At 40.5% G+C, this 21,940-nt stretch overlaps 1 protein-coding gene and 1 long non-coding RNA gene across 3 annotated transcripts in view; one reads left to right on the top strand and one right to left on the bottom strand.

Moving 5' to 3' along the window:
- Positions 1-21,940, top strand: part of LOC140690323 (uncharacterized) — a 1,184,725-nt gene that overhangs the window by 766,259 nt on the left and 396,526 nt on the right. The gene's annotated exons all lie outside the window — the stretch shown is intronic.
- The window catches only part of LOC140690312 (uncharacterized), a 461,064-nt gene that overhangs the window by 109,728 nt on the left and 329,396 nt on the right, over positions 1-21,940 (bottom strand). Inside the window, exons 2-4 of one of the 2 annotated variants that reach the window (XR_012065526.1) lie at positions 18,760-18,877; positions 18,100-18,223; positions 17,563-17,818 (exon numbers count right to left, since the gene is read on the bottom strand). The gene's annotated coding sequence lies outside the window, so the exon portion shown is untranslated. Of the gene's footprint in view, positions 17,840-18,099; positions 18,224-18,759; positions 18,878-21,940 lie in introns of those variants that run through there. The other variant, XR_012065525.1, reaches the window with a different exon arrangement.

Here is a 21,940-nt window from a genome sequence, read left to right on the forward strand (position 1 = left end):
GATTGTAAAACTTCTTATACCACTTAGCTGATCTGTTCTGCCTTTACATTTGACATATTTTCTTGTTAATGAATTAGTACTACTTTACAGTGATCTATATGTTTATCTGATCAAGTGTTCTGAAATCTTTCACAAAGCTCCCCAAATATAAAATTCTAATTAATTAAATAAAAATTAATTTAATTAATTAAAATTCTTTTAATCTCCAGTTAAATTTGGGATGCTACAGAAGGCCCCTGAAACATCCCAAAGAGAGATTTTTAACTATAAAGCTTCATTTGGCACTTTAAATAACATGGAATTGTCAAATGAATCATAAAACTTCTAAGGTTATATTGAATGAGAAATATTATTAATATAGGCATTGTAGAAATTACATGGACTCCCTAAAATTCTGGCATATCTGAAATGTTACCAGTGATAATTATGGGTATAGTGAACAGGTTTCTTTATTGATTATAGTGTAACGGTGTTTAACCATGCTTTTAAATTTTTGTCATTTATAGTCAGTTAATTGTTTTCTTCTGATGGTTTTGCAAAATGCTTTCTCTTCAAGGAGATTTACTGATTTCTAATAAATTTCAAACTACAGCACTGAACTAAACTGGGTAAGAAATTTTAAAGTTCTAATGAAAACTCTCATTAAAAGAATTAGTTACATGGGACTGGTTAACCTGCTGAATATGGTTATAATTTTTGATATTGTTTGAAATACTACTGGCTTTTAACCTGTTTCCCAGACGTAAAGAATCTCTTCTCCTTAAGCTAGTTATGGTTCACAGCAATTTGATAAATTATACCTATGTAATCACACTTGGAACACTTATCTTTTCTCTCTATCTGATCCCTCAATAGACTAAAAACACTTAGGTCCCCAGTGGCTCTATCAAACAAATTAGGGAGATCATCTCCTAACAGATATAGGAGTATAAAGATATTTTAAGGATTTTAAAGAGAAAAGAATTTACCTAAATCTGTAAGGCAGAAACCCATGAAAAGCCTTGACGTGGCTTTCTTGGCCTTAGCAAACCTTAACATTCTACCCTGAGACTCCGTATTAAAACTTCCAACACAGCCAATTTAAAAAAGCCTATATGATCAAATAATCAGACTTAAGTTGTAAAAAATTAATCTTGATTTGGCTATATTTGAGAAAACTGAGGGTAACTTAAGAGAGAAAATAAATTATATTTTAGTGGATATTAAATTCTAGTTTTGTTAATTGAGGTCCATATTTACTAAGACACTTCGCAGATCATTCCTTGCTGTTATGTCACATTACTGTACGGTTTAATTGAATTATGAAAAAGATACTCTAGGTTTGTTTCTGAAGCTCAGAAATCTATCCTTGGGTAAAGTTCCAATGAACCATGACCTGCAGCCAGGGGTTATACATACTGCAACAGGCATGACTTAAAGAACTGTCTCCAACCTGAATGGAAGGACCCTTTTTCAGGTACTCTTTACCAGACCATACACACCAAAGCTGAAGGAAACGGAGTCTCCGATTCATTTCCTATCTGAAACATCCCCTGCACTGCACTGGCCTATCGAGTGCTGCTCCCCTGAAAACAATGCCCAAATGGAGAAAAAGCTACCAGACCAGGATGAGAAGAAGATGACATCTGAGCTAGACAGCTGACCCAAGACACCGGACCAGGACTGTATACCAATTACTTTGATAATTTCTCCAACCTTTGATTATGAACTACTCCACTTGTTAAGTTTATGATAAATTACCTATGTCTAGTACTTCTGTGTTACCTTGGTGGGTTTCCCTACTCCAAGGCTCTAACTAGATAGCCCTCAGAAACGTTATTCTAAAAAGAATTTATAGTTCTGTTTAGGCCACTGTTGATCTTACAAGGTGGGAGATTTCAACTGGCCAATTAATACCTGCTCTGACCCTGACCATAAATATGAACTTTCTCATAGGATCAAACTCAGAAACACAAGCAAAATTTTAACCCAAAAATACAACTTCTCGACTATTAAATTCTTACTCGTGACTTTATTAACGTTACTAGCTGTATTACTTATATCCTGTCTATTTTATAAAATTGTTGTCTGTTACATTTCCCAATGTGTAACTAGGCCCACAAGATTGATGATGGCTAAACATCTTGAAGAAACAGATAAAATTTATAACCCTGAATAAAATAAATATAATAGTGTGATTCTAGGTATGGGAATGAGCAAAGATGGGTAAACACTTTCTGTCATAATAGACTAGTAAGACAGGTGATCCAGAGAACTTTTAGTATCAACAGGGCCTGACAAAAAAAACTAACACCTTGAATGGCAACTCAGAAGATTCTTCACCTGAACTAGGAATGAGCCATCCTAGCACCGTGGGACAAAATTGGTCATGAAATGTCTCTCAAAATATTGGTCGAATTTAGGACCAAGTGGGAGCACTGTGAATGAAAATACTACAATGTGCATGAAAATACTGCAACCATGACAGTAAATAAAGAATGCTGAATCCGAGTCATCAGCAGCTGCTGCCAAAACCCAGCGAGTACATGCCTACAGCCCGGCCTCTCTGCCACTCACAGTGGTGCCCTCTGAGCAGACTCAGAGTAAGAAAGGACAGGATACTGGCCCTAGATAGCCAGGGGATTGCCAAAGGAATGAATTCAATGACCCAAATGTTTGCTTCTCACCATACATAGAAAAGCAGTAAATACTTGAACTTGAGATATCTGGTTTTCTTTAGATAACAAGCAATGTTTTATTGTTCCAATTACCTGGTCTTTGTTGTAATCTTCTATATATCCTAGCTCCTCCCCTACCTCTTGGGAGCAGTCCCTCAGAGTGATCTGAGAGGCTGTCATCCCGGCTCGAGTCCTCCAGCCAAATAAAACAAAGCCCTTAACATATAGGCTGAACGTTTATTTCAATGACGTTCCAGAATAGACACAACTCATCAATTCTGTAATGGAACACACTGAATCAGGAACCAAAGCGTGTTTTAGTCCGGAAAATCTCCGGGTTCCTATTTCTTCCTGTCATTATACAATCCCTCTAGAACTCATTAATTTGCTGTCTGCTCCTCTGGCAACAAAACTCGTAGAAGACTCAACTCAGCAGAGCGCCCTGCTGGGGAGAACACCCCGCAGAAGCACTGCAGGCTGCCTGCCCTCCTGCACGCTCTGCTGACCCTTGGTGTCCCCCGTGGAGACCAGGCCAACAGAGCTGTTCCTAACAGCTACAAATTCGCACTCGTTAAATAAATCATTTTATTTTATATGATATTTTACGTATATACCCATCTCTGAAAACAGCTTTGCAGAAGCTCAAATCTTCAACATCAATCCCCAAAGGCAAATCCGGTCCCCAAGGGGAAACAAGACTTAAGACGACGCTAAGGCCTCCAAAGTCCTCTCAAGGACCGTCAACCAAACTGCCTGCAGGTCTGCAGCTGCAGGCTGTTACATGTCTGCTTTTAAAGCAACCCCTTCCTGCCCTCGGGTATTACAGTGTCCCTCTACGCCCTCCTGTCTCAGAGTAAAAGCAGCCATTGCAGAACCTTGCAGGGAAGCACTGACAGGAGTCGACAAAGAGGATCAGAGCTAAGCTAATACTTCTGATGACACGACCTTGTCACTGTGTCACTTTACAGATGAAGATATATATAGAGAGAGGTGGGGTGATATTGCTTAAAGTCACACAGCTAATAAGTGGCAAAGTCTATAACTCTGCTCTTCCCTTCGGCGTGACGCCCCAGCTGGGACGCCCACAGGGTTGTCTCATGCCTGCCTGAACAATCCTCTCCTGTCACTCATAACCCACCACAGGGTCTGACCCTAGCCTGCCTTTTCAGCATCTATTTCCTCCAGTCTCTGAGGAACAAGGCCGTTTGGGCCACTGTATGACTTCCGGCTCCATGAAACATCAGTGCTCATGCTGGTCTTGCCTGTGCATCCGGCCCGCTGCTCAGAGGCTCTTCCTCCCCTGCAGGAGGACGTTTCCAGTCTCTGCAGGGACACCTCCTCAGGGGAGCCCTCTTCTCGCTCTCAGCACGGCAGGGCCACATCCCGAGCTGCCCCATTAGGACAGTGTGCGCCCAGGTCTGTTAATCAGACCAGCAGCATCAGAGCTAGGGATTATGCCCGGGCTACCCTGCAAAACTACTGCCCGCCACACAGCCCCCAGCCAGCAGGTCACCTGGAAGTCACAGCAAGTGCCCCACCCAATCCAGAAGCCTCTTCATTTGCCAGCATCGCTGATGACTGGTTTCCAAACTTTGGTCAGTTTCGCACAAAACAGCACCTTCAACTGTGAAGCAGAGGGTTTCGCTTCTGCTCCCCATCCTTACTGGTAATGTCAAGGAAAACAAAGAGGCCTTTTCTCAACACTTTTATAATGACACCCTCCCACCCACAATACTCATATGCTCAAGAGCTTTGGATCCAAGTGATTTTCTTTCCCTTATGATAAGCGGCTCAAAACACTGCGGGATTCCTTCTATTTAGAGGGTATTTGTACTCAGTTTATCGGCTTTAATCTGTTTTTGTCTCTCTTCAATATCCCTAGCAGTTGCCACCTCTTACTCCCTTCAGCAGCCTCCCTCCCAACATCTACTCTAGGAAATCAGCTGTGATGAGGGGCCCTGGGGCAGTCACAGACGATGCAACTAAGGCAAAGAGAGGGTCCATAATTTGCCCGAGAAGATCAGCTTCAACCCCCAACAATGTGTGTCACGTCCCTGTGTTTAACTCTTATGCTAAGCAAGATAACTTTTTGTAGATTATGGTTATAAACAGATGAGGTATAAAAATACATACAAGGACACACATCTACTCTAAGATGCTCACTAACTCCACTATTTTGTTTCTACTTATTTCTATTAAAAAATATTAAGAACCTCTGCAGTCAGTATAGCAAAATGTTACTGGGCTTTAAATCCAGAATATAGAGGTGTTAAATGTGTCATTACTCATACTTATTTGTATGTTCACAATACAAAATTATTTGAAAGTCCCTCTCACCTCCCCCTACTCACTACTGGCTCTCACCTGAGCTCCCAGACCACACATCTAACAACCTTTCACTTTACCCACAGCTGAACTCATCAGTTTTCCGCAGAACTCCCTCTGCAGCTTTCCCTCCTCAGAGCACAGAAGGACCATCATTTACCTCATTAATCCACCCAGAAACCTGGGCCTTACTCCATCCTGCATTCACAGCCAGCCTTCATCCTTTCCTTTTTACCATCTAAACATGCCTTCAATATGTTCGCTTTTAAACACTGACCGTCCCACAGCTCAAGTGGAAGCCACCAACACTGCCCACCTGGACTCACGAGTCTCCTAAGTGGCCCCACAGCCGCTCTCCCCTACTTGAGACAAATGGGACTGTGCCACTCCCGCGCTTTTTGGACTCTTTTAAGACCCACTCTTCTTAGAAGAAACTCCAAGTTCTTCACCAGGTGAAAGTCTTTGCCATGAAATTGTCACCTCAGGGAGGGCAGGACCCGCCCTCTCCCCTCGGCCCCGCCCTCTGGCAGAGCATCAGCTTGGGAGGACCTGCTGAGCTACACCAACCTGTATTCTAAACCTGGTCTGAGTTCTTAGCAAACTGCTTCACTTATCCATACAATTCCAAGGTAAATTAGAAAGATTTTAGATGTTGAGCTAGACTATTGATTTTGGGATTTTGCACTAGCAACCTGCAAGGACATGTTCTAAAGATTCTGTCTTCTTAAAACCACACCCAGGTTAAAGGAGTATTTGTGGAATGTCTTCGGAGGAAAAGGGACTGTACTTTTACAGGCTTTATGTTTTATAACATGAACAACCCGGACAGGGTCACAAATGGAACCGCCTCACAAGTGACAGAAGACAGGTGAGAGGCACAAAGCAACAGGTTGCAAAGATGGTAAGAGTAAACATGATTCTCCAACCCCCCCAAAAAATTTTTGAAACAACCAAAAATTCTGAATTTTAAAAGTAAAAGAGTATCATATAGAGAAATGAAATAAATAATGCTCTTCATCAGGGTTTCAAGATCTCACTCCAGAGTTTTTAGCAGGCCATACTGAATCCTAGCACAGAAAAATCAAATGGACTTGTAGTGAGAAAGTTCCAGGAAAACTGCAGTAATTCCTCCACTTGTGTAAGGACATACACTCACCTGCTGAAGGTGAATGTAAACCGCATTCTGGATAAATTCGAAAGCTTCCAGGCTCCGCTTCTGGATGCCAAGGACATGGACAGCTTGGAAGCATGCTTCTAACTCAGTCATCGGCATTTTTACACTGCAGGGGAAACGGAGGCACCCAGTCAAGAGCAGAGATGTTCCTGTCGTGTCTCACAGGCCGTGCCTCGGGGATTCAGTGCCCTGCAGCAGCCCGGCCCCAGGCAAGGACCAGCAGCGTTTTCCACCCAAGCAGGAGGGGCACTGTGCTTGAGAAAGCCCATCTCCGATGGGGGCAAGAGGGGCTGGTGGGGTTCAGTGAACCTATAAATGCCCACAGAAATATGCCTGCATTCATTCAAGTGATGCAAACAACTGTAGCAGGCTATTTAACAAAATTTCAATTGTCAGTGGAAATTTTGCCATTCCTTTCCGCTTGTCCCCTGCACTCTGAGACAGGCTTAGGCTCTCTTACACCTGCAGCTCTGTGCAATAGTTGTGAAGTCATTTTACTTTACAGATACCACGGTTCTGCCCAGGGTGATATCCAGCCCAGAGAGGTGGCCCAGGCCAATTTAAAGCTATGTGGCTTGCGTGCGGGGGCAATTACAGGAGCTGGTTCTGGAGCCAGGCCCCTCCCCACCTCTGCTCCCCTCTCTCCCGAGGCCCCGCTGCCAAGCACTCAGGCTCCGTGATCTTATGTCCTACTCTTCTACTCTACTCCAAACCCTTTTCCTTTTGTTTTTTTCCCTAATTATTCCCAGCTGGAGTGATTTTTCAATCTCAATATCTGAAAAAAATTCCTGCAGCCGAAAAAGAGGTCTCCAGAGGTCAATGCCCATATGCTGGTTCCTGAAGAGAGCCCCTGGCTACGGGGACCCTCACCAACACTCACGGGGCATCAGAGATGTTGCAGGGTCGGCCACCCCCTACAAGAGTTTGCTGTCACCCCAATGCCTGCACAGCATCCCTGCTCACAAAATATAGTTGGTACACTTATCGGTTATTAAGAAGCAAAAATACAAAATTGCTCGTATTTCTTACTAATATTATCTATGAAGCTGGAAACGGAATTGTAATAAAATGTACAGTTTTTACCCTATGTTAAATCTGTTCCTTTGAGTTTAAACCTGTGCCCTGTTTCCTAGGCTCAGACTTGGTAGCTCTGCACCATTTGAAAAAGAAAGTTGCCTTTAGCCTGAAATCTGCAGGAAAGCCTATTCTCCTGGCCCTGATCTTTAAAAATGTTAGCTCATCTGCACTTCTGTAGAGATGGCAAGTTGCATAATAGAGAATAGCCTTTGTTTTTTTGGAGGTTTTACAGGGGTACCATGATTTGATCCACATGGACAGCTGCAAGAACAGCGGATTCAAAGGACAAACAATTCATAAAGCAAGAAGTATGCAACAACCAACCACAACCCCCCCCCCTTTTTAGTATAAAAGGAGACTGAATTCTTACTTGGGGAAGATAGTTCTCCAGGACATCAGTCTGCCGTCTTCTGGGTCTGCCAGCATTGCAAGTGAAGTCACTATTCCTTGCTCCAACACCTCATCTCCCGGTTTATTGGCCTGTCATGCGGCGAGCAGAACGAGTTTGGACTCGGTAACAAAATGACTGCATTGGAGGTAGTATGTCTCCAAAGTTTCCTCGTTTCCAATATGTAACATGCACATCATTTATGATCTAGTGCAAATAATTCATCAAAGACAACCACAAAAAGAAACTATACTCACCTAGCTATCAACACTGAAGTCACAACCTGTCAATTTTATATGATGTTGAACAACACAATGGAAAAACCTAACATAGGGAGTTGATTCCACGGAAATAAAATTATTTCTACTCCTTCAATACTTTTTCTTTTCTTTTCTATTTTATTTTGTTTTGCTTATTGAAAGGAAAATAAAAGTCAAGTCATTTTATTTCACGTATTTTTGTTATAGCTACATTCTTTAAATACTACAAAGAGATTTAAACTGCAAAAAAAATTGTTCATATATTAGTATAAAGATATATACACAATCAATGGGGATTAGGAAAGGAATGGACATTTACTAAAAATCCACTGCAATCTTGTCTTTTACAAGCATATCCTGGAATATAAGCTGTATGATCCAGGGGGCCCCATCCCCATTCTCACTGTTGAGTCCCTTAGCAATCAACTACTAAGGCACCAGCATAGAACCATGTGATCAGTATTTTAGGAATAAATTAGGGAATTAGCACATTCAATTCTAAAACAAAAACCCTAAAATAAATACTGAACTTATTTACAGATAAAGAAAATTGGAACCAAAAAAGTAATTATTTCCCCAAGGTCACAAAGCTAATAACTGGTAAAGACAAGATTTGAACTCATCTGCCTGATTCTAAAAACTAAGGTGGAAATCCCATTCGACTGGGGAGGGTCCAGCAGCGGAGCCTATCACCCTATCTTTGTTCAGATCTAGCCTTAGACAGCCTGAGACAGCACCCCATTCCTATGGAACTTGAGGGCAAATGATAACAATAAGGATTTTATATCCAGTAGTTTGTTAGGTCTCATTTATATAAAGTGTCAGCAGGTCAGCAGAAAAACTCTGGAAAATATGAGTGGGTCCAGAGCTTTCTGCTGATTAGTAACTCAGTCTCTCAGGACATAGTGACCTTCCCATGAGAGGCCTCATGGACATAAACTAAAGGCAGCTGAGCAATGAAAACTAACAAGAACCTGGAACTCAAGCAAGAAGGTTCCCTGCCATCCCCCACCCAGTTGCCTCTTCACCCGCATGGACACGATGGCAGGAGACCCAGATTCTTGTCTAAGTTACATCATCATGGATTCTCATCCATAATAATGTATGACTCTATGCCGCCTTATGTCCATTAAAACTCAAATATGATAACACCAATATCTCAGCAGAATATCTATGTCTCCACTTCCTGTCTTCTAATAGGAGAATATTTTTATGGACAAAAAGCAGAAATCCAATTTAAAAAACCATGCACGAAGCCAGGTGAAATTCTGCTTAAGAGACTGCTCTCACGCTGAGTAAATGAAAACTCAGAAAAAGTGGCCCTTCTCCCTCAGTAAATGGGAGGTAGCCTGATGTGTGTGTGTGTGTGTGTGTGCACGTGTGTGTGTGTGTAAATCAAATACAATGAATTCTGGGATGTGTACAGTTTTTTTAAGTCACTGTCATTTCATGGGAATGAGCCAACATTTAAATAATTTGAATCTAGTGTTCTGAGAGAGTCTCGGGCTCTTGGTGGAGGAGGTGAAAGGGGAGAGTGAAGGAGGAAAGAGGTACATGAAGCAAAGAAGTAAGAATACTGCCAGGGAAAGGCAAGACGTTAGTTTTGTTCTTCCTTGCACCACATACAAATTAGGGACTCGCTTTCTGCTGATGACTTATCGAGCACTGATTTGCAGGAGAAGAGGGGACAGCTCATTGCTCACTGAGCTTGTGACTGTACGTGGCATCTTATAGACACAAATCATTTACCCTGATCAAACACTCTAGCAGCAGGCTGTAATTCTTCTGTTTTGAGAGACAACAAAGCAGGAGTTCAAACAGGATGCATAACTTGACAAAAGTCAGAGGTCCAGTAAACTAAAGAGGATTAATTCAAACTCAGATCTGAATGCAGAGTCTGATCTTCCCACTCCCAGGACTGGAAAATCCTTAACACAGGCTCCCCAGCTCCCCTGCATTGTTCCTGGCACCAAGCATTTGCCATGGCAATGGTCACCATTTCTCACAGACACAGCGCTCTGTGCAGCAAATGACCTTGATCAGACCTTGATCATCTACCTGCCACGCCCACCAGGCTTCACCATACAGGCAGGAAAGCTGGCTTTCAAGTGCATACAAAGCCATTCCTTGTCTAACCTGGGCTCTTCTGTGGTTTCTCCAGCCTAAAGGCAGCCATGAAACTGCTCACAGTTTGTACATGAGCCACACTACCTCTCTCCATCTGTCTCCCCACCTATACTACTTAGCTATGAACATTTTGAGAATCTTCGACACAAATTTTTAAAAACAAAAAAGAAAGGATTCTGGAACAACTACTTAATACTTACAATTTTAAATGACAAATTACAAAGTGAGTATTTACAAACCGAATCTTCCTTTCTAAATTTCAGTTTTAAGCGTTTAAAAATATAATAGCAAAAAATTTTCACTTACAAAATTGACAAAAACATAAACAATAATCTGGAATAAGTTAAAAAATAATGCCCATGTTCTAAATGGAGAAACTTCAGGGCTGTACTGAGGGGTAAAGTAAGAGGTGAGAATGTAGAGACATCAACAAATTGCATGGAGGAAAGCAGTTTTGTAAAGATGTAAGTTCTCATCAGAATAATTCAAAACTTACTGAAAACTCCCATGACAACTCCAATCTGATTTTTTTTTAACTTGAACAAAATATTTTGGAATTCTTCAGGAATAATAAAATCATAATACTAGACAAGAAAATTTGGGATGGAAGAAAAGAATGAAAAAAAATTCAGACTGCCAATTATTAAATAAATTTTTACAATATGTAAGTTATGGTGCTGGAGTAAGAAAGGCAGATTGACAGAAGGGAACCATGAGCTCAAAAAGAGACTCTAGTGTACATAAGTATTTTGTAAAGGTGGGATTTCAAATCAAAGAGAAAAGTATGACTTCAGTAATTGTCCTGAGACAATCAGACAATCACCTAGAAAGAATAAATACTATTCCTCTCATAAGGACCACAAGATAATTTACAGACAGTGATGTAAATATAAAAAAGTACTAATAACAGCAAATACAACACTTTGTTCTTATTAACTCAACTTACCCTTACATTAACAAGTACTATTATCATCTCCATCTTAGAGATTAAAAAAAACCTACAGAGGAGATTTATTCCAGTATAAGAAATTATTTTTAAGAATAATTTCAAAGATAAAACACATAAGGAATACATTTATTATCATAAGAATATTTTGAGACACTACCAAAATTAAAATCCTCCTAAACAAAATGAAAGGCAAGAAATGACAAGAAAAAGCTCTGTGATACATGTTGTTGAAGACAAGAAGTTAATGTTCATAACATACAAAGAGCTGTCACAAAGCAACAAGAAGCTCCCCCACTTAAATGTGTGCAAAGGATAAAAGGAATCATTCATTTTAAAAAAGTCAAATGGCTAATGAGTGAAAAATGCTCAATACCTCACTGGTCATCAAATGCAAACTAAAACAATGAAAAAGCACTTTTGCTCATCATATTGGCAAATATTTTTAAAAGATATTCTATCTAGTGTCCATCTGTGGGAGAAGAAACCATGAGCGACATTTTCAGAGGACGACATGTCAATGGATATGTAAACTCTGAAAAACGTACGTACACACTGACTCAACACCACTTCTACGAATCGTTTCCTCTAGGAAAAAACAAATTTAGTCCAAAAAGATGTACCCATCAGGGCATTTACACAGCACTGTTTACAATGGTGGGAAGAAAAACTGAAGTGAAATCATATCCAGCAATAGAGAATTGGTTACATAAGTAATTGTGCATCTTTTCATTCCCCTATGGAAGGAATTTCTAGAGTTACTTGAATGGAGTCTGTGATGAATGTAAATGTCACATCCAGGGACTAAATTTCCAGAAGCCTTAACTAAAGGAATACTCATAAAAGATCACAGGAATGTCTGTACAAGAAGGATGCCAGTCAAATATCCTTTCTGACAGTGGAAAATGGAGAAAACTTAACTGTCCACCATCAAGACAATGATGCGTTAAATCACGACGAGCTGCGAGCAATGAGGGAGCCGGCATTTCGCCGTGGTCCAGGGCCTTGTCCACAGCATTCTCTCACCAAAGGTGTGCGTGGGAAAGAGACCACACCCGCAAATCAGGAGACCCCTCCACTCTATCTGAAAGGACCGGGTGAGTCTGGAGTGGGAGGACGTCTATGATATACACCTGAGTGATTAAAGCGAGCTGCAGAAAAACATATAGTATGGTCTCATTTTTAAATAAAGCATATATACACACACGTATACATGGAATTCTCATATGTGTGTATATATGTATGTCATAGGCATAAAGGTCATGAAACATATATATCAAATTTTCAACAGTTTTTACTCTTCGGAAATAAGGGGAAGGGAGGTAGGGCCTTCCTGTACCACCACAGTTCTCTTTTCAGTATTTCAGTTAAGTATACTTGGAATTTAAAAGTTTATTTAACTCCGAAGTAAAATGGACAATGCCTCCACAAGACAGAATGCTATACTGGTCATCAAAAATCATGCCAGAGGAGATAGAATATTGTAGAAAAACATATAAAAAGCCGAATGGAAAATGGAGGTGTCCACACAGTAAACAGTCACAGAGTGCTCTCTGGTTTTTTATGACAGAGGTGATCCACACTGATGAAAATATACGTTAACGTGTTAATTATTATCTTTGAATAGCGGGACAAGGATAGCCTTTTTTGCCCCCTTTTTCAGAGTTATTATTTTAAATGCACATTCTTTTTCATCTGAAAAAAAGCATTTTTAGGTGTGTAGTACTATGCATTGGAGAATAATACAAGAATACTTAGAGAAACAAGTAACTAGGAGACAAAGAGCAGCATCACACAATGTAGGACGGGCGATCCTGATTAACACCACGCAGTTACATAAGGACCCACAAAGTGAGAGCACCTGCTGTAACAGGGCGTGGCCCCCTTCTATTTGTCAGCAGTGTCTTCAGGGCTGAGGCAGTTCTGAGCACGGCCAGTGTCAGTGCTGGTGTCTGGATGGATGCCACTGGAGGTGAAGGCACCTGCAAGCCGAGAGGAAGAACAGAAATCATCCTCTGCCTTTTCTGTCTTGTTTCTTTGTTACTTTAAAAGAGAGCCATATATAAGATAAACCGTGTATCTCCCCAAATGAAATTTCAGTAATGAAACCGTTTTTAAAGACTTCACAGCTTATATTCTGCCTATAACTGTCTTTTCAACAAAGATCATATTTATTAAATGTTAATTAACTCAGTTAATTAACTCCCTGTTGAAACATTCTAGTAAAGAGCATGAACTGCAGTATGTAAAAGAACCACACCTGCAGTGACTAGCTCAGCTGTCTTGACGGCAGTGCAGTCAGCCCCCACCATCCCGTGGCCCTGAGCTCCTGATGCTGGTAAGAGATTACGCTGCCGCCTCAGATGGAGAGAAACGGTGAAAGCATTTCTTGAACCCTACAGCACTGACAAAACATAACTGACAAATCCCAGGCCCCTTTGAGGCTCTCATTTTCTGTTTCTGGCCAACCCCCATCAATGAGCAGAACCACCCAATCCCCGAGCCATGGGACTCACGTGGGAAGCAGTTTTGGGGAAATTTCCAGGTATAGAATGTAACCAACTATACATAGAACTCTGAAAAAAGAAAAGATGCCATACTCTGATTTTGGAAGACACTCAAAATATTCTCCTAAGCCTTAGTAGCTGGAAAGGCTGGGCTTCTCCTAAGTCACTTATTTATTTCACAGCCAGTAAGCATCTCCCTCAAATCCTGCTTCCCTGTGTCTGCTGGGAGCTTGAAGCACACTGCTGCTGTCGATCTTATAAGTCACATGGCAGAGGCATGTGTCTCACGCCTGCAACCCTCACACAGGCTCGCCTCCTAGCCTCACTGTCTGAACTGGGCCCCATTTTCTCACCTGTTTATTTGGTATCTGTTCTTCTGTAAGCTACCTGAAATGCGTTTTGGAACATGTCAGAAGAAGCAGTGGGTTGAGAAATGGACAGATTGAGAGGTGAGAGATGGGCAGACAGAGAGAGAGACTCCAAGAAAAGGGGAACAAATAAAATTTCCTATGCAAAACCCTCTTCTAATCAGGGAAGGAAACCACCACGGAAAAGTGTGAAGAGGCAGGTAGCTTAGGACTGTTTCCTGGATTCCATGAAAAGTAACACCAAGAGATGAGAGGGTAGAACTTTAATAGTAAAAGAAAAAAAGCACGCATGCTTGAAAAATATATCTACAATATGTACTTTCTAAAGAATAGACTGAAATCAGCAGGACCCAATAACACTATACTTGGGTATTTACAGAAGTGAGAATCCCATCTCCAAACCACAAGGCATCCCTTCAGAGCACTGACAGTCTACATGGGGCGGTCATAAAGCCATCACCGCAAAAGCTATGCTACCCTGCACTTACGAGGAATGAGCAGCTGTGCTCAGGCTGCCCACGCGCATCATTTACACCCCACAGCACCTCTACGGGGGGGACGCCTAGCGAGCCCCGTCTCTGCAGGACAGAAAACCAGTTCTGGAGAGGCTAAGCCGACTTACCAGTTCTCCATCTCACAGGACTGGTCTCTCCAGAGCAGGACACGAACTCGGACCCACGATTGTAACCATGGTACTACACTGCTTTGTGTGCTGTTTGTGTGTATAATACATTTGTTTCTATCATGAAAGGTTATTTAATAAATGATCGGTTGTCTTGTCTATCTCATTAGCTCACAATCAATCTTTATACTGTTGAATTGTACTCTTTTCCCCTGAAGAAAGGAACGGAAACAGCGGGGGTCAGAAAGAGGTGGGGCTCCATTCTTTATCTGGGATCTCATCTCATTGAAGTCCCCAAACAGGGAAAAGGAGCAAATGTTCTCTTTATCTTTTAAAGAGAGGGCTCCAGTGATGGTGACTTATTCAATTACAAAATCAAGGCTGGGGAAAGGGCACATGCAGCAACTAGAGCAGTATCAGCTGTAGGAAGGTCAAAAGTGCTCATGGGAGGGCTCAGGGGGCAGCCTCATTTAATTTCAATCAATAAAACAATAACAAACTCTAAAAATACTGGCCTACAATGGATTAGCTCTTTCTTGACATCTAGCAAGTTTCCACAGCCCACATGTAACATTATCGGGAACCAGTGAAAGGAAGAGTCCACAGAAAAGGAAAATCAATGCCACAGGCAGGCTGAAACCCAGGCTGGAGTTTAGGAAGAGAAAGGGCATAGTTAAGAACTGGGGAAAGGCTGGGGAAAAAAATCATCACAAGGACTCTCAAGCATCATCCAACAATCATATAATCATTCATTCAAGAGAGAGTTACTGAGGTCGTATTCTGTGCAAGATTGTACAGCGGGTGAAGCAAGAGTGCAGCGTCCATGGTGGCAGCAAGTTGCGGGGCTCAAATACACTTCTGATCCCAGTACCTTGCACACTTGTCCTCAATATAAAGGCAAAGATAATTAAAGTAAAATAATACTCTGTAAACTCAAAGCATTGTTGAAAAAAAAAGTTAAAGAAGACCTAAATACCAGGACAGACACTCCACACACATTCCCCTATCAAAAGAAAGTGCTCTTGGAATGGCAGTGCTCCCCAGAGCGATCCGTATATTCAACGTGGTCTCGATCACAATCCCAGCGGGCTCCTCTGCAGAAACTGACTATCTGCTGCTACAATTCATATGGGAATTTGAGGATCTCAGTAACCTATACGTACTTGAAAAAGAAAAATTTGAGAGGACTTATAATTCTCAATTTCAAACCTTACAACTGTATCTCCAGGTGAGATTAGAGGCCATTGTGAAGTTATTACTGTGTTAATCCTTATTTACTAAATTCTCTACAATGAATATTACTGTTACAATAAGAAAAATAAAAAGTAAGTTATCCTTTAAAACATGCACACCAATTCATTCATTGGGAAAAATTATTCTATCAATTATGAGATAAATATCTATTGAAAAAGGACAACTTAAAAACAAGAGTGCATTTGCATTTTTCATAAATTGAAAACTGAAAAGCACAAAGACGTCAAGTTTCTAGGGAGACCAATGCAACATATTAATAGTTATTTTCAGAAATTCTAATTTAACAATGAAAACTCTGGAAAGGGAAAATCGTGACTGAGAGCCAACTGCAAACACATGGAGAGCAAAGGCCTAGAAATCACAGTTCCTTTAACTCTGCTCCTAACACAATAGGAGAGGAAATTCCTCACTGAGGGGACAGTGGAATCCCATGCATAAGACAGGATACACAGTACAAACTGCACTAGAATTGGGGGTGAATTTTTTAGAAGAATTCTAAAGTTACAAAATTGCTGAAAAACTATTAAAACACTGACAGAAATATTAAAACACACAGTCATATATATTATATAGAAACATATGTAGTCTGCTCCCATGTTGCATTTAAATACAAATATATTTGTTCATTTATGGGCACTTATGACTTTATCCCTGGTAGAATATTTCAACTAAAACAAATAATCAATATAACACTCCTTTGTCAAATCTACTTGATAAGTTACTCTGCTATGTAAACATAATGTGTCTAAGATAGATCTAAAATTAGTGAAAAAGAGCTTTGTATGGCTTCTTGAACTATTCTCAAAATTCAAAGCTTAATTTTAAAACAGATCTGAACAGTAATTCTATATTACCTTTCCCGTCGTGAAATGAACAACACAGTCTGTTGTCAAAATTCTGTCCTTACAATGATTCACGAGCACCGTATCCTCACAAAACTGCTGGACAGCAAGGCACTATCCAGACACTGTGACCCAACAAATGAAACACAATGAAGACAGTGACCCTATTTTGGAGGGCTTATAGTCTGTGTCAACACCAGGGTTTTATTTGATTGGTTTGATTGGTTGGCAAAATAAAATCAATCAAGTACTTTCTTCTTTGAGCATTCTATAAGTCATGACTCTGCTGTTAGTGTCATGAGCAGGAAAGACTTAAGCATGACTTGATTAGATCAACTAGCAACAATCATCACTGGAGAGTGAGTAATAAAGAAGTTAACTGATAGCAATGCTTCTCCCTACATGAGACCTAAAATAAATCGACACTGATATCCGAAAAGAAAATGAGAATTTGAGGTCCCCAATAAGAAAAAAATCTAACAAGAAATCAAAAAAGTAAAGATTTTTTCATTAACGTTTCCTGGAAAGATTGGAGCATGGTGGTGTTGAGCTCAGATGCTAGGGAAAAACATGAGGGTCTGAATTCCCACAGCACTGGGTAGCTTTGACACTAATATGTCAGTCAAATTCTCTGCACCTCAGTCTCCGATGCATAGACTGGGGACAACAACCGCACCCATCTCCTAGAACGGTCCTAAGAATTAAGTTATTTTATATATACAAGTTTTAATAAAATACATCAGATATTAAATATTACCCCAAAAGCACAAGGAAAAATGAAAACAGAGATAAATTGGAGTTCATTAAACTTTAAAACTTTGCTTCAAAAAACACCATCCAGAAAGTGAAAAAACAACACTCAGGAGAAAATTTTTTCAAATCATTTATCTGATAAGGAATTTGTGTATCAAAAAAAAAATTCCACAGCTCAACAATAAAAAGGCAACTCAATTAAAAAATGAAAAAAGAATCTGAAAAGATATTTTTCAAGGAAAATATACAAATGGCCAATAAGCACAATGAAACGGTGTTCAATAACATTAGCTCTAAAGGAAATCAAGTCAAAACAACTAGGAGAAACCACCTCACATTCACTACAATAGGTTAAAATCAAAAAAAGATTAACAAGCACTAATGAGGACACAGAGGAAGCGGAGCCCGCAGCCATTGCTGGTGAGGATGTAACACAGCGTGACCACTTTGGAAAACATCCTGGCACGTCCTCAGAGAGTTGAACATTTGGCTTCTGAATGATCCAGCAATTCTGCTTCCTGGGCACACAAGTAAGAGAACTGAAAACAAATGTTAACATAAAAACTCCTACAGGAATATTCACCATTACTTTTCGCCATTAATTTTCAGAGCCAAAAAACAGAAACAACCCAAATGTCTATCACGTGATGAATGGGTAAACAAAGGGGCCCAGCCATACAGTGAAATATTATTCAGCAATAGCAAAGCATAGAGTACTGACCCAGGCCACAACGTGGACAAACATTGAAAACGTTACTCAGTGTGAAAGAAGTCAGTCAAAATAGACGGTTCCACTTACATGAAGTGACTCGATTTGCATGAAATGTTCAGCACAGGCAAATCCACAGAGACAGAAGAGTGGCTCCCTGGGGCTTGGGGAGGATGGGGAAGTTGATAATGTCTGCTTATGCGTACTGGGTTTCCTGTTGGGGGGAAGAAAATATTCTAAGATTGACTGGGATGCACATTTCTGGGCATAGAGTAAAATCCGCTGTACATTTTAATGGGTGATTTGTATTAAAACTGTTAAGAACAAAAGCACCTCGGATTAGTACCTTCCATAGTAAATGCAAATTGCTAACATTTATTACAGGAAGAAGAAACTGCCCTCAGCATGAAAGCAGGAGATCAGCAAATATTAGTTAACCGAAATTGGACAAGAGCATTTCACTTGAAACTGTTGCTGAGTGTACAAGAAATATTCAGACATGACAAGGAAAATCAGTTTGACATCACGAAGAAGCATTCTGCTTCAAATGCAAATCAAGGATTCGGCAAGCCCAGCTGCTACAAATGACCAGAGAAGAAACCTGGTTCTTAAAACAAGCACCAGAGCCAACAAGGAAATGGTGGTGAGGAAAGCAGGCGGCCTAAAATCTGGAACAGTGTGCTACAAATAATTTCTCCACTGAAAATTCAAAAATAAAATGAAAGTGATGTAATGCTGTGTTGAACTCACGTGAATGGGCTTCCTGCAGTGCTTGACAGTTCTGTAACCCCGAATGACTCAGGAGAATCAGCATGGCTCCTGGGAGTCCCCAAGTAACTGCCCATCAGCACGCTGACCACCATCACATCTGCCAGGGTTGAATTGCAGAGAAGAGAGCAACCTCTGAAAGGCACAGGGAATGTTGATAAGGGAATAAAAGGCTGCGGTCAATCCTGGGACAGAGGCCCTGTGAGCAGAGGCCAGAAGGCTGCAGGTGAACTGGAGTGGCCCTGGGGCAGGAAGGGACCACAGGGGAGCATATCTCAATTATCTCCTCTCTCTCCCTCGGGTAGGAGGGATAAAGCCTGCATCCTTCTCACCTGGAACTGTGGGTTCTGGCTGGCGGAAGTCTTACCGACACGGAATGAATTTCTCAAGACTGCGGAAAAAGGAAAGAAAGCGAGAGGGATTAGGGAGCCAAATCCACGAGTCTCTCAAATGCTCCCATATTTATTGTGTATAATCAAAGTAAAAAGTCAATAACAGTTGTGAGATAGTAGGCAGGAACTTGGGGAAAGAAGGGATGAGACAGAGATTGTAGACTCCACCATGAGTACTAAGGCTTAGTTTACCTTTAGGGAAGTCATGGGCTGAGGGGAACAAGATACATTTTTTAGACATGTTCATTACAAAGCAGACCACCAGACCAGCCTGGTCCCTGTTTTGGGGATAATAGACTATCTAACACCACGCAGGCCTGGCGTTTATAGCTGAGGGCCTGGGTCATTGCTCTGCAATAAGCAGTGTGCTATCTATAACCTCAAATATGCAAGCAAGGCATTGTCTCTGCTTTTTATGGCAAGGAGACAGGAATGAGGATGCACAGGTGTTTGCTTTAAAGCAGTTAATAAGCACATTTTTTTTCTTAAAGTTGACAGGCGGCTGCGATGTGTTACAACTTGTTAATTCAATCATGGGCTCCCACATGGAACCATTATGGAGGACATCCTAGGATGAAAAATCCTGGCTCTGGATCTTTTCCTGCCAGCTTCGGCCACTCCAGCAGGGTCTAGACACATCCCTGAATAACGATCCCACAGAACCACCTAAACTCTTAACTCCTGGTGCTTGAAACTTAATTTTAGCTCTACACAACTTAATGTAGAAAAGTTTCAGAAATAAAAGATATTATATTCTTTTTATATCTCATCACTGATTTTTCTGATTGCTCTAAGCTGCTTCTACATGGTAAAGCACCTAATTCTGCAGGTGAATTCAGTACTTTCCTTTGGGCATAACTAGACAGTCTGGGCTGTCTGACTTCTATTAGTCAAATACCGATACACTTAATTGATTTCTTTGTTCATCAATTTCAGCCTGGAGTTTAGGGTCTATCACTATTTTCCTCAGCCCACCCTCTACTCATTTCTCATCAGCATCTCAGGCCTCCTGAAAACAAAACAAAGCATTTGTTTCCCTTCATCTACACTTTCCACAAAGGCAACAGGAATCATCATGCCTAGAGAATGAATTCAACACAAATGTTAAAACAAAAATCTATAAACCTGAAGCAACTCCATCTCCGACTCATGATACACAATGACATGAGAGTAAGTGTGTCAGGTACAAAGCATGCGTGAGCCTGACCACCTCATTTCTATTCTTCAAAGGAAGGAAGGTTTTCGTATTTTTTATTATCATTCTTTGTCATTGTTTCTGATTAAGCCAAAAAATTTTTTATGAAATAATTAAGCACTGCAATAACAGATTTTCGCTGTATCAATTACAGAAGGAATTCAGAGGGGATAGGAAAACCCACCTCTGTAAAAAATGCAAAATTCCTTCCCCTGTTAAGAACACGAATACAAAATGCAACAGAGAATTCAAATTCTTGTGGAGAGGACAAAAGCCACAGAATCAAAGCAAAGTCATTATTATGACTCAATCCAAAATTCACTGGACAAACATGCTCAATGCATTCAAATAATTTTTAAGGCACACTGCAAACCATTCACTTAATTATCTACAGGCTAGAGGAAGAATTTCCCTCTATAACAGACAACATAAATCAATAGGTTGCCCCACCAAACAAGGAACAAACATCAGGTTTTTTGCAGTTCTGATAAATCAGCAAGTTTTAAAGATCAAAATCCAGAAATTTTAAACATTCATTCACACCAGAATGAATCAAGCACTTAAAAAAAATAAATAACCCAAAGAAACTAAACACATTGATCACGTACCTGGATCAATGAGAAATTCTTGTACAGCTGGGAAAAAAAGAACAGTCTATAGACTTATACTTGAAAAATAAAACTACTTTTAAAGATAACTGCTAAAACACATTTCATCATTCATGTTGCCTTGAAAAATCTGAGGCACTTGTCTCTGATCAGAAAAGCAATTCTGAGTATTAGTATGTTACAATTCAGTGCCAGTTTGCTTTAGAAGAAAAAAGAAAAGCTACTGTTTCTCATCTTGCACAAAGTTTAAAGAACCTCCCTGCCTCTATCTCCTCCCATTTTCTAAGCTCATGCTCCCCAACCCTTCTGAAACAATTATGAGAACCTCTTATTCCCACCAATATGCCAAATCACAAAAGAGTATCAATTTATTTGTGTAAATATATACCTACACCTTGAACTGGAGGAGAAAGATTTCAGAAGGCTATATGGAACTTATTGCTACATTCCTGAAATCACACACATACACGTTCACAGAGACACAGACATATACAAACTGAATTACTGGGCACTTCACAAGCTAAGGACTTACAACTTCTAGAAGATAACTTTGTAGTTAGTTTAAAATACAAAACGGTCAGCTTTTGAAAGCCTTGAACATTGCAAAATCATCCAAATATCAATGAGATCCAATTAGCCTTCTCTGTAGAATGTAATTCCCCATGATGGCAAAGCAGACCCTAAGAAGTAGTGGATCCAAGACTCGTGTTTTTCACTAGCTATGATCGTTTTAAAACATGTAAACAGATTTAGAAAGGTATGTTCCTATGACATTTATTCTTATTGAGATGGCATATGTATTCAATTGTCTATGCAGAAAATAGGACCCATGATGGTGTTTAAGAAATATTTTGTGTATTGAAATATTTATTTTTAAGTGCAGACAAGGAGGGTGGGTATTACTCCATTGTAGAGCACCTGTTGTGCACGCACATGTTCCTGGCTTCAATCCCCAGTACCTTCATGAA

This window comes from Vicugna pacos, chromosome 30, assembly GCF_048564905.1.
Source record: "Vicugna pacos chromosome 30, VicPac4, whole genome shotgun sequence".
In the NCBI taxonomy this organism is placed as follows: Eukaryota; Metazoa; Chordata; class Mammalia; order Artiodactyla; family Camelidae; genus Vicugna; species Vicugna pacos.